We start from the raw sequence: 13,823 nt of genomic DNA, 5'->3' as shown, positions 1-13,823 counted from the left end.
TAAATCCTCTACTGCTTAATGTGGAAAAAAAACAGAGTTAGTGCCTCCCCACTCTACGCAACATTGTATCAGAGGCCTAGCCTGAGGTGGCAAACAGAAAACAAGTCGAACGTTAGAAGAAATGAGGATAGAAACGTGCCACATGCAAATGCTGTATTGACCATACAGACAACCCCAAAGAAGCTAAGGAAAATTATTATGATCCATAAAAGAATTCGTCAATCAGCGTATATTTAAATACAGTAAAAATATTGATAAGAAAGTGTAATGTTTAGGAAAATGTCACTAATGCTGGGTGGTGACAGCATGTGCCTCTGATCACAGCACATGGGAGCTAGAGGCTGGTGGAGCTCTGTGAGTCCCGGCTAGCCTGGTCTGCAGAGTGAGTTCCCAGACAGCCAGGGTTATACAGTGAAACCCTGTCTCAAGAAACAAAAACAAAAACAGACTAGGAGGAGGAGGGAGAGGAGGAGGAGGAGGAGGGGGAGGAAAAGGAAGAGGAAGAGGAAGAGAAGGAAGAGGGGGGGAGGAGGAGGAGGAGGAGGGAGAGGAGGGAGAGGAGGAGGAGGAGGAAAAGGAAGAGGAGAAGGAAGAGAGGGAGGAGGAATCATCACAATGGCAAAATATATCATTTAAGTCCAACAAAAGTTGTACATTTGGGATGGAGAGATGGCTCAGTGGTTAAGACCACTGACTGCTCTTCCAGAGGTCCCAAGTTCATTCCCAGCAAGCACATGGTGACTCACAACCATCTGTAATGGAATCTGATGCCCTCTTCTGGTGTGTCTGAAGATAGCAATGGTGTACTCATAGACATTAAATAAATAAATCTTTTTTTTTAAGAAAAAGTTTTACACTGCTGGCTTAGAGAAAAAAAATAAACCTTATTACAAAACACTGACGATAGCCTTTAAAAAGATTGAACTGAGTCAGCTGAGATGGCTCAGTAAGTAAGGGAGCTTGCCACCAAGCTTGACAGTCTGAGTTCGATGCCTGAAGGCCACAGGGTAAGAGTTGAGCACCAAGTCTTGCAAACTGTCTTCTGACATCCACACCCACACCGTGCCGTGCCTAGGAGACACTACAAATCAATTCAATAATCGAGAAAAAAAATCCAACCCCTGTTACCGAGGGGATGCACTAACCCTGGATGATACAGGTTTACCACCCACTTCACACCATTTGCAAAAGCACACCTAATGGGGTGAAGACTTAAAGGTAGGCAGAGAACTATAAAACTCAGTAAATGATTTGGGAGAACAAAAATAAGACAAAGCCACCTGGCTGTTGTGGTGCATGCCTTTAATCCCAGGACTTGGGAGGCAGAGGCAGGCGGATTTCTGAGTTTGAGGCCAGCCTGGTCTACAAAGTGAGTTCCAGGACAGCCAGGGCTACACAGAGAAACCCTGTCTCAAAAAAAAAAAAAAAAAAAAAAAAAAAAAAAAGACAAAGCTGAGTGGAGTTTCCCTTCCAGCACTTTGGGGAGAGGGGCTGGAGGGGGAGAGATGGGCAGATCTACCTGACAGAAACAGGAGGAGAAGCAGAGAGATGAGGAGGTGCTGGAGGAGGGAGGGGCAAGAAGAAGAGAAGCAGGGGAAAGAGGAGATGCAAGAAGAGGTGAGCCAGGAAGATGAAGAGGAGCTGGAGAAGGTGGAATCCCCCCCCCCACCGTGGTCACTTGCATCATATTCCCACAGCAGACATCTACACACCAATGAGACTCCTGTACATGGAGGGAATTACAATGGACTCAATACCAACACTAAACCTATTGAGAGGGCAGAAAGCACAACCCACTGAAGACTAAGTAACGCTTGCTTCTGTTCATAAAGTTGATAAAAAGTAAACTTCACCAACTGTCTCTCTCTCTCTCTCTCTCTCTCTCTCTGTGTGTGTGTGTGTGTGTGTGTGTGTGTGTGTGATTATAATGCAAGCAGTGAGTTGTTGGGAAGGGGTGGGTGATGCTGTCCCTCCTTGTGGCCTCCTTGTGGACACAAATGTTAAGTATATCTTAATTCCCTGACCTTGGCTAGTGCATTGAGGTGCAGACTGCTCTGCTCTGCTTCTTGGAGGACTAGCCTATTAATGCATCACTCTTGGGTAGGGCTCCCTCCCTCTCCCCTTTCTTTTCCCTAACCCCTCTCTCCCTCTTCCTGTTTCCCCCCTCCCTCCCCTTCCCTCTCTCCTCCTTCCCCTCCCTCTCTTCCTCCTCCCCCTCTCCCTCCCTTCCCTTCCCCTCATCTCCCCTTCTCCCTCTCCCTCTCTCCCCCACTCCCTCCTTTTCCCTCGCCTTTGTTGGTCTTCATACTGTAGAGTAGGCTGTCCTCACAATCTCTGTAGCTGAAGGTGACTGTGGACTGATGGTCCTCCTGCCTCCCAACAGCTAGGATTACAGTCTGGCCCCACAACCACCTTTCCATTCTGTGACTGATTAAATCTAGAGGACGTGGGTGTGCAGGGCTCTCTCTGGGGCTCCTGACTATGGATTCCTGATCTGGGCCCCTGCTCCTTCCCTATCATTTCTGCACTTTTCTGGCCACCTGAGCCTGAGCTGTCAGGACCCTCCTTCTTTCTTTTCAGCTAGGTTCACACTTTGAGGACCTCTGACCTCTGTGCTCTAATGGTGTCCACACTGAGTAACTAAAAAAAAAAGTGGTTTTTTTGTTTTTTGTTTGTTTGTTTGTTTTTCCTAAAAGACAAAGTACTTCAAACTTGGTTTGCAAATTAACCAAGGAGTGCTGGGGAGGTGGCTCAAATGGGGTTGCACCAGGTGGCAGTGGTAGCAACACACAGCATACACCTTTAACCCCAGCACTCAGGAGGCAGAAGCAGGCAGATCTCTGAGTTCTTGGCCAGCCTGGTCTACACACTGAGATGCAGAAAAGCCAGGGCTACACAGAGGAATCCTGTCTCAGGAGAGAAAAAAGAAAAGAAACAACAAAAAGAGGGCAGACCCAAGTTCAATTCCCAGCACCCCATTTCAGGTGACCCACAACTGCCTGTAAACCCAGGTCCTCGAGTTGGTCTGACACCTTTGGCCTCCAAGGGTCAGTACTCACAAACACACAGACACATCCACACACACTTACAAATAATAAAATGAATCTTAAAAGGAAAAAAGTTAACTAGGGAGTCATGGGGAGGCCTGGTATTAGTACCTGCATCACCCTCTGTGTGACTGGGCCTCTCATAAATGCTAAGCAGAACTCCACCTGTAAAACAGGAATGTAAGCAACCATGCTGGGTGCTCTTAGAGGCTGGAGCTATAAACCTGTTAGGAGTCATGCACACCATCTTAAGATACAGCTTTGGTGTGGCGGTTTCACCAACGCGCTCACTCTTGCATCCCATAATGTACGACTGCAGGCTTCATGCTTAGCATCATAGCCATACTTGCTGATAAAGGTTGAATGCTGTATTAATTTTTGGCAGGAGTTAATAACTTTCACAATAAGCTGAGGGTCTCAGCATTTATTTGTTTGCACTTGCAAAAGGCACCAACAAACCCAAAAGAAAGCAGACTGAGGCCTGGTGGAGGGAAAACGTGGATTCCCAAATTCCTCTTCTGGGAATTCAAAATACACAATAGCCACAGCTGCTCCAGATTCCGACCAGAAATTAGCAGAGAAGTTATCATTGAAATTCAAAGTTGTGACATCTTTAGATAAATATTTGTCCTTGATTTTTCACAGCCTCAGATTCAACAGAAATCTGGAAGGGTTCGCAGTCTGGCTCAGAGATCTTTTTAAAATGTGGTTGAAACAGAGCCTAGACTGGATTCTGCCAGCAGGTCTGCCCACCAACTCTCACTTTGACACCACCAGGTCCAGGTCTCTGCCTTCTGCCCTCCTCAGTCTGTCCCTCAAGATTTCCCTCACCCCTTAATGCCTCGGGTTTGGTCCCTGATATCAGCACTCTTCCACTGTGCCCACCTAGGAGTGCCAGGACGGTGGCTGGATGCCCTAGGAAGGAACAAATAGACTTCTAAATCCAAAAGGCCATGGTAGAGCAGACACAGGAGAGATTTATCTGAGTTCCTCAGATAAACCAACCCCTCTTGTCAGCTGTTGGCTTCTGCTCTCTATCCGCTGCCTTTCCGCCCTCCACAAACACACACAAGCACACAACACAGGTAACTCCTGCCCAGCTGGAAGTTCGTTCTGGTCGAGGAATGAGGCCTTTGCCACTTAGTTCTGGGATATTTGTAGGGTACATGCACCTTCATAAGCGCTTGCAAGCTGGGGAAAGCATCCATTGTTAAAGGAATCTCTTTTTCCTCTCAGTGTCAGTTGAAGAGGGCTCTGCACCCGTCCTTGCTCTCTCAGCCTGAGAAGGGTACAGGCTCCACTGTCTGTGGTGTTTAGATCGTGGACAAGGATGAGTCCGTAATTCATGTTTGTTTTAAATCATGAGCACTTCTCCAAGCATGTGTGTCTACAGAGTAATTATGTATCTTTTCCCATAAGTCACTTCTTCCAGTTAGTGTCACTGGTTACAAGTTATGATTTCCCACTCAACATTCATGCTCCTCCCCCTCCTTTCCCTCCTCCTCCTCTTCCTCCACCTGCCCCCTTTCTCTCTCTGTCTCTGTCTGTCTCTCTGTCTGTCTCTCTCTGTCTCTGTGTCTGTCTCTCTGTCTCTGTCTCTGTGTCTGTCTCTGTCTGTCTCTCCCTCTCTCTCTCCCTCTCTGGCTTTGAACTCTCCGGATGCTGTAGAAGTCTGCGGTCCTAGACCTCAGGTCCTAGACTAACGCCCCTCTTGTCCTCCAGCCAGAACACAGTAGCTGCTTAGTAGCCACCGGGGTGATCAAATCTGCCAAGGCTGGAGCACTAATTGGGGCGTTTCTCTGTGTCTTCCAAGTCACCTGCCTGTACTCCGCAACCGAGAGGACCCTTCCTCAACAGGCTCACTGCCACTGCCCCACGCCTTTCCTCAGCCACTCTCAAGATGGGGCGCCGGTGTCCCATCCCGCCTGGTGGGTGTGGCAGGAAGGCTGCACCTCTCCTTGAGTCCAAAGAGGGCAAGAGGGGCGGGGACAGTGGTCTGGCAGCCACACCCACGTCCCTGTCTCCATCCTTGGTCCCCCTTTTCCCAGTCCCCTCAGACTCTTCCTCCCGGGGTTAACATCCCTGTCCCTTTAGAGTTCCTGTCTCTCCGTGGTCCCGCCAAAGTTCCTTAGAGGTTCCCATCCTTTTGGGGTCTCTATACTTTAGGGGTTCTCGTCCTTTCTCGGTGTTTCTCTTAGGTACCATTCCTCCGGGATCCCCACCCCAGTCCTCATCCTTCCAGTATCCTCGTCCTTCCAACCCCGGTCTCCCCGACCCCTCGTCCCTCCAACATCCCTTCCACCGAATCCTCCCACCCCCAAAGCAAGAGCACAGGAGAGAAGCGGGTGGAGAGTCTCGGCGGCCTCCCCCTCCCCCGCCTTATAAAAAAGAAATTGACTTTTGTTTGGAGTTTGTGAAAAGTGGGGCTCGGGGCCCAGTCAATGGGGCGCCCCGCGGCGCGGGCTGAGTGGGGCTGGAGCGCTGCGCTCCGCCGCGGCCCCAATTAATCCGCCCTTTGTGCGGCCCGCGCCGCCCCCGGCGCTCAGCCCGCGGCATTGTTCGGCCGCGCCGGCCGCGGGATTTTCCCTTTTCAAACAGCGGGTTTTGTCCAGCGCAGTTCGAGCGGAAGTTTCTCACTGACAATTTGCCCCAAATAGATAGATTTGTCAGCAGCGACCTTCGGGAAGGAAGCAAAAAGCCACCGGTCTGAAGGTTGGGCCCCCCAGGCCAGGACTCGCCGCCCCACCCGGGACTCCCGCTCACCCGCGGCTAGTGGCCCAAGTCCGCGCTGCGCTTTTACGCATCTGTTAAATGGGCCGGCGAGCCGGCGGTCCAGGGCTCCGCTTCGCGGACGCCCAGCACCCGGGTTTTCTTTCCCTCCCCAGCTCCCCAATTTGCAACTGAGGGCCAAAGATCCAGCCGGAGCCCGGCCACCTTGCTGCAGCCCGAAAGGTGGGTCAGGTTGGCGTGCACGTGCGACCCCTCTCTGCCCTCCTTAACAGAGATGTCAACCGAGTTAAGTCACAGGTGGCGCCTTTGTACGCCCGGCCATTGTCTCCTCATAAGTCAAGATAGAAAACGCTTTGTACTGCCCGGCCACGATCTGCAACTCTCAACTTGGGAGTCGGGCTGTTGGACTCACCCACCCCCACCCACCAGAGACATCCTCCTGCCGAATGACCTCACTTAATAAGCAAAATTTAAGTGGAGGCTGCTCGCTGTTGGTGAGAAGAATAGTTGCTGATTTCTTCACTTAATGGCTAGTCTTAAAATGCAGTCACACTGCACAGATCTGCAAGTGTTCCGACGACCTGAGCTGTATTAATTCGGTTCCTTCATTTTCTATCTCGCTGTGGTGGGGTATGTCCATAGCATGTCTCAACTGTACCCGCAACGATTTCCCCTCCCTTTCAGAAAATGAAAATGTCTTGCTTGTTGCACATGAGGAAAAAAAATGAGACAAAAAAAAAACCTGTTTTTTTGTTTTGTTTGTTTACCCATCAGGTGAATGCATGCTTCGGCACCACGCGGAGAAAACCCTAGGTGGTCTTCAACAACATTTCAGCGGTTAAGAGCTACAATTTAGAGGGATGACAATACGCACACAGTGTCAACAGTATTTAAACAAACATCCCAGACAACAGAATAATGGTTATTAACGATGGTGCTTTGAGCTCCTGACAAATTTCCCATGGCTGTCTGTAGCTCAACAGCTGCAAGCTTCCCCCTCCCCCCTCCCAAAAAAAAAAAAAAAAACACCCAAACCTGTTTCGGAGCATCACTTAAACATCTCATTAACAGTCATGTGCTCCAGAACAGCCCTTTTGAGTGCAAGCAAAGAGAACGCTCCTTAGTAGCAGGGATGAAGCCAGAGGTGGGACTGTCTTCCGTGCCCAGAAGGCTGTAACCACTGTGCTAGAAAGAAACGCTATCAACCTCTCTGTAATGCTCTCAGCCGCCTGTTGGTCTGTGACCTTCAATACAGGTTGGCATAGCTGAGGAAAAGGAGCTTTACCCTGCTAATACTTGCACAGGTGTTTGCAAACTGTGTTAACTGTGAATGCTAGGCCCCGTGTTTGATTATTGTGGCAATCAACCAACAAAAACTACCTTAGGGATGAGGACCTTTGGAATCAATTCATCCCCTGCATACCCTGAGTGTACATATATAATTCGAGCTTCCACCTAACTACAGCAACTGGAAATGCCCTTGTGTATGGTTTCAAATATGTGAAACATATAAAACTGGCTAAGTACACAGTTTTTTACCTAAGCATAAATTCGGGGACTGAAGTCTATGTATCCTCATTGTCTTCTGTGTTCTATTGGATAATTCCTTACTATACACTCACCATTAAACTGCATGAAAACATCAAAGAAGAAAAGGGCACCTGAACCTGGGGGTCCTATCTTGCAGAGATGCCCATGCTGTGTATCTGGTGAGGATGGGGGTGGAGAGAAATGAACTGCTTTAAATAGTTCATTAGTTAATACACTGATCTGATTTCAAATCTCATGTGAAATTTTCCATTCCAAGTGAAATTTTCTGGACAGAGGAGAAATTCTTGCAACTTAATTCTGGAGTTGTGAACTCCTGTACCTGAAAGGCCAGATCCTGCGCTCCCAGCCAGCAATCATCTTACGCCCTGAAGCATGAGATCTGATTACCCCTATCATCATCTTAGCTTGTAGGGATACAGATGTTATTAACGGCTGTAGTTTATCCAACCCTTTTTTAAAAACGCAGCTGCAGCGTTTGACTTAGGGACCTCCTATGAATCCCACTGGTTGACTCCTTCTTGCTCAAGCACTTGGGGTTGGGGGAGGGGGGAGGGAGAGCAGAGAGAGGGATGTTTGCTTTGTTTTGGAGGGTGTTTTTTTTTTATTTTTAATTTTTCTTTTTTAAAAAGATTTCCTTAAATAGCCACTCTGCATCTTTGTAAGTGATGTGAATTCTGAAATTACTGAGGACAACGGAGTACTGTGTGAACTGCATCTCTTGGAAACAAAACATACTAGGATGTTGGATGTTTCCCTGCGTTGGCAGGGACTGATATTAAGGACTGTTAAGTATCCTCCAATATGTTAACCACGTTTAAATCGGGATACATGTTTTAACATTAACAGTTATTTCTGTTAGTGCTAAAATGATTTTAAAAAAAAAAAAGCTAAGAGGCCCAGTTTGTCAATCCACACTGATCTAATCTAGTGACTGTTTATTCTAATCACTGGCCTTTTCCATGCGTATTGCCTTCCAGTGATTCCCTTGTAAATCTCAGCAGCCCATCTACAAAACAGAAAAGACCTCCCAGGCTTCCTATCCCTTAGGACACAAGGAACTAAGCAGCGGTAGAGAGGAAGTGTGGGGAGTGTGAGGGAAGGAGGCTGAGGTCACAGAGACGGCGTTCTGTCTCTTCAGGTTCAGGATGCACACGCCACTGCTCCTAAGTCCCAGGCCTTCCTTGGGAATCCAGCGAGGCTCCTTTAATTGGAGCTCCGAGAAGCCTTTTTAGGCGGTGTGGGGTGGCTTCCTGCTATGCAATAGATATTAAGGAGCATCAAGAGACCAGGATTCTTGTGTGGTCTGTATTTTCAGATGGGTGACTAAGGACAGGGTTTTGTTTGTTTGTTTGTTTGAAGGGTCCCGGTGTCCTCATCAGTAAAAATGAATGTGTACTGTGGTCCTTTCTTTTGTGTGCTCTGAGAGTCTGGGCATTACAAGAAAACCAAACTGATCGGGTAACTTATAGGAACTGAAGGGGCAAAGGAGGATGGGTGCCCAGCATCTCCCAGGAAGAGGTCTCGTTTGGAATCCCTTAGACAGTCTTTTGTTTCAGAAAGTCAGCTTCTGTTGTGCCTCCTGAGACTTAGGGACCCCAACCTATCCCTATACCTTTTCACCCAACACTGTCCCACCGAGTGTGGGGGCTTTGTGATGCCAAGCAAACAGGTTCACTTACACATCCCACTTATGTAAGCCCCACTAGAGCTAAGCTCACAGCGGGCTGGGTAGCTTTTGCTGCTGCTGCCTCCTCCTCCTCCTCCTCCTCCTCCTCCTCCTCCTCCTCCTCCTAGTTTGTTTTTCAAGACAGGGTTTATCTTCATAATGCTAGCTGTCCTGAAACTTGCTCTTTAGACTAGGCTGGCCTCCAATTCAGAGATCCACCTGCCTCAGCCTCCTGAGTGCTGGGATTAAAGGTGTGGGCCACCACAGCCCAGCAGGGCAGACACTTCTATTTGAGTGTTAGCGCAAGATGCAGTGAGACTCCAGAAGTCTCTCCTCTTTGACTCTAGAATTGAATTTCTTCTGCTCAGTGGGGTGTGTATGTGTGTGTAAGTACAGAGACAGGATTTATAACGGACAACTAACTCTCAGCAGCGCTGTCCTGCATTGTGCTAAGAAAAGTCTGCAGCTCAGTGTCCATTGTCTTCTGGAGGAGCTGGAATTGCTTTCTGGATTGTTCTCTGTGGTTTTTTGCTGAGTATGGTCAGCAGCCAAGCAATGTGTGAAGAGGCTCTTGGAAGAACTGAAGAATCAGAAGCAAGGCTGGTACTAGTTCTGCCACTTAGCAGAATCTTACTGGACCCCTATTACCTGTCATTACCTGTCGGGACTCTGCCCTATGATCCACCTACTGGGCAAGCCATAGCCAGGGGCTGTCTGGCAATACACTTAGAAGTAACTGAAAAGCGTGTTTCTCCCTCATGCAAACTAGCATGTAAAGAAAGAAGGGGCTGAGTTCCACAGCGAGCTTACTGCCTTCCCCTCCCCTCCCCTCCCTTCCCCTCCCCTCCCCTCCCCTCCACTCCCCTCCCCTCCCCTCCCCTCCGCTCTTTAGGTCTTTTCCATTTAGTAGCAAGGGAGAGAGGCAGGGAAAGGAGGCTATGGCATCCTTTGAGGGAAGCCAGTGAAGGGCAGAACAAGCATCACAAACAGTTGTCCCCCCTCACACACACCTCCCCGGGGACTTAGAAGGGTCCCCTCACCTGCCTCTCACACAGCCTGGTTAACATGAATTGAAGCACTGCTTTAAACTGTCTGGACAGAGGAAAGACCTGTAAGAACCGGTCTCAGAAGCTGCACAGAGTATGCACTCAGTCCAAGACCAACTTTCCAGGATCTGTGTGTAACCCACAATGCTGCTCACTGATCTGGGAACCTCTGTATACTTTCCAAGTGTCTCCTGCATTGACCTCAATCTAAAACATTTTAAAAATGCTGTTTTAGCCAGCACACACCTCTCAGTCCCAGCGCTCAGGAAACACAAGCAAGTGGATCTCTGTGAGAGGCCAGCATAGTCTACAGGGCAAGTTCTGGCACAGCCAAGGCTACACAGAGGAAACCCTGTCTCAAATTTTAAAACACTGTTTTATGTACATGGGTGTTTTGCATGTATACACATGTACATCACATGCAGGGCAGGTGTCCACGGAGGCCAGAAGAGGGCGTCAGATCTCCAGACTGTAGTGACAGATGGTTGCGAGCTTCCACTAGAGTTCAAGGATTCAAACTCAAGTCCTCTGCTACAGCAACAAGTACTCTTAAATGCAGAACCAAACTCTTAAATGCAGTGCCCCAAACCACTATTGCTATGTGTCCATACCCACTCCCAGTCTCTCTGAGTAAGGAAGGGGCCATACCATTAATCCACATCCCCAGGCCTCACATGTTGGGTGCTAATTATTGTTGCATGAATTTTCCCCCTGAATCAAAATGGAGTCATCCTTCAATGAAACGAACCTGGCTAGGGTTGCAGGCTTTAGCTGAGGTTGAGGCAGCAGACTCAGAAGAGGTGAGGGGGAAGTAGGCACCTTTAATCCCAGCACGCAGTGGGCAGAGGCAGGAGGATCTCTGTGGATAGGAAGAAGCCAGCCTGCTTTACTCCATAGTGAGTTCCTGGATAACCAGATACACAGGGGGACCATGTCATGAAAGCAAACAGACAAACAGTGCAGAGGACCTCTGGATTTGGCTTTTCCCTTTTGCCAACCTAAAAATGTATCTTTGTGTCTGTTAAAGATAGATGGCACTTGCTTTTATCAATTGTTCTCCTTAGGAGTCTCATAGGGAGAACTTTGGAAACTGGAATTAAACAAAGGCACAATTTTTTTTTTTTTTTTTTTTTTAGATAACAGTCTGAGGGTCAGAGAGGTCTAGTCGCTTGCCTAAGGTTACACAGCTAGATGGGCAGGATCTGATTTCCCATCTCCTGGTTGCCTCGCTGTGCCTCTGGTAGGCCCCTTGGGAAGTCTGCCAAGGACTTCTTTCTTTCCCACATTCTGTGGCACCTCCTATGAGGCGGGCAGCGTGTTGAGGCCAGTGGATGGGAAATGAAGTCAGTCTTTGCTCTGCTAAAGATTTTTCTTTGAGCCGTGTCCCAATTAGCTTCAGTTTTTCAAAGTTTCGAACCAGGGTCCCTGTGGCCTTCAGCTGGTTGGCTCGAGCAGAGGCCAGGCAGCCCTTGGGCTTCTCTGCGCATCTAGGGGCTGTAGAATCCTAAGCACGCCAGCCTATTCTGGAGCTAGTTGCTGCCTTTACCACCGAACCAATCATGCCAGAAAGTCATCACGATGATTTCAGAACTGTATTGTGAATTATGCAAAACGCGCGGATAATTACAGTCGGGCGCCCAGAATACAGAACGCATATGCTGCGGGGTGGGTAGCCCCTTGTGGCTTTTGCCAGAATTGGATCGTTCTCTCGGTGTGGAGTGGGGGTGGGGTGTGTGCACCCGTGTCTGTTTAGTGGGCTTCTTGGCACCTAGTTCGATTAAGAGTTAGTTAGTGGCTGGAGAAAGAACATTCCAATTTTGTTTGGGGGACAACTGTGTGAGTTTGGGAGTATTTTTCACAAGTTTTGGTGTCTGTAAATGAGTCAGCAGGCACTGCAGGAGGAGTCGAGAGTTGTTTGGAATCCAGAGCAGCCAAGTCCTTCTACCTTCCAGACTGGGCACCTGAAACATCCCTAGTTCTCTTCCTGTCCACAAATCCTTAAACTTCTCCCTGAAGACAAGTCCGTGTTTAGTTCCCACCACCACTTGCCCACATCTTTGCCCACGGCAAATTAGTTCCACTTGAAGTCCTTTGTCCTTGACCAAGCACCCCCCTTCTGCCTCCACATCGCGATGGTGGTGTCTGCCACAGCAGCATCAATTGGATCTCTGGCAAGAGTTAGACCCGAGGACCAAAAGCCGAGCCTGGCACCCTGTCTCTAAAACCCTAGCCGGAAATGCCTCTCCTCTCTTTGCACTGAGTTCGAGTTTGAGCTGTGCCGCGAGCAGGGCTCGCTGGCAGCCCAAGTTGACTGTCAAAAAAAAAATGTTAATTTTCCCTCCTTGTCATCTAAAAATCCCCAGCTTACCCTATACTCGCCCTTGTTTGAAAGACCATAAAGGAGAGGTGGTATGGGACACGATCACCCGCCTCTCGGTTGTTCCAAGTGGCCTGGCCCTAAGCCTGGTAGTTGCTGTGTGTGCTGCTCTTGGTTCCTTGCCTCCCAGGCTCGGGCAATCCGGGAAAAGTTGCTTTCACGTGCTGAGGCCTGAGACAGGAGCATACAGCCCTTTCGAGTTGGGACCCGGTCCTTGGATCTGCAGGGCCAGGCAGTCACACGGGAGACTCCAACAGGCACTGCGGCCAGGTGAGGAGGGAGCTGCGGGAAGGGTGGGCTAGCGACCAGGAGGAGCGCTGTCCACAGCTCGCCAGCCCCCAGCCTCCAATTCGGTCTGGAGAGCTGGAGGCGCGACCTCTGACCCCCGGCCGGGCCCACGCCCCGAGGAGAGGCTGGCAAGCTCTTGTTCGACAAGTTCAAGCGGCGGAGGGAGCTTAAATAGAATTAATCTCTTAGAGATCGGAGATCAAGGCTCCCTCGGCGCGCGCTGTCCCCGCGCCGCGCCACGACCAAGATGCCAGAGAGCTCTAGGATTTCGGGTAGGCGACCCGGCTGGGGAGGAAGGTGGCGGAGCTCTCCAGAGTCCCCAGGCCTGCAGGGGTAAGCCAGCGACGCCCGCTGGGGACCAACCGCAGGAGGGAAGGCTTTGAGGCTTTGCCTCTCAGCTGCTCAGTACACGCAATGGAGGCGAGAGGGACGCCGCCAGCTCCGGGTTGGCCGGTTTTGTTTGCAAGAAGCTGGCGAAGCCCTCCCCGCGGCGGTGCCCAAAGCCGTCACGCCGAGGCCGAGGGACCGCAAGATCCCAGCCCAGTCCCCAAGACCGCGCACCGCGACCTCAGCTCTGGCTTTCCATAGATAGTTGCAAAATGAATAAATTACTCACCTCGGGCCAGATCCAAGTTTTACCCAACAGAAGGGGCGCGAGACCAACAATGAACCAACTCACATGGCCATGTCCGGGCGCACACAATCATACACAGACACAGCTACCCAATATCTTCCACGAATCTATCTGTCTGGCATTCTGGAGAGAGGGGAAAAGCGTTTTGAGAGAGCCCCACCACCCCTCCCCTCCTCCCTTCCCGTGAAATATAAAAATTCATATTTTTTTTATTACAAGAGCGGCTCCGTCCTCACCATCACGCACGCACGGAGCCGCTTGCCCGTATTCACTCTCAACTCGTCAGCTCCGAGAGCGCTTGCATTTTCTTTGGAAGCCGCTTGGAGGTTCATTAATATCATTAGCATTTAACCCCCTCCCTCTTCCCATCTCCTCCCCGCACATGGCTGACGTCAGACCCCGCCAGGAGTTGGGGGAAAAGCTAAGTGGGCCAGGGACGCCCTATTCCCCTCCCCGCGGCTGCCTGTCAGAGCGCTACTGGAGA

The 13,823-nt window shown here is 49.8% G+C and overlaps 1 long non-coding RNA gene and 1 pseudogene across 1 annotated transcript; one reads left to right on the top strand and one right to left on the bottom strand.

Moving 5' to 3' along the window:
- Positions 3,690-5,768, top strand: Gm5036 (predicted gene 5036; annotated as a pseudogene).
- On the bottom strand, positions 11,619-13,650 carry Gm38491 (predicted gene, 38491). The gene is made up of 2 exons (NR_169130.1): positions 13,576-13,650; positions 11,619-13,462 (listed from the first exon to the last, which is right to left on the bottom strand). It is a non-coding gene; the product is annotated as a predicted gene, 38491 (long non-coding RNA).
- Positions 13,651-13,823: the final 173 nt, after the last annotated feature.

This window comes from Mus musculus, chromosome 10 (genome assembly GCF_000001635.26).
Source record: "Mus musculus strain C57BL/6J chromosome 10, GRCm38.p6 C57BL/6J".
Lineage (NCBI taxonomy): Eukaryota > Metazoa > Chordata > Mammalia > Rodentia > Muridae > Mus > Mus musculus.
The sequence above is the reverse complement of the archived record's forward strand: the minus strand, read 5'-3'. Positions and strand labels throughout refer to the sequence as shown.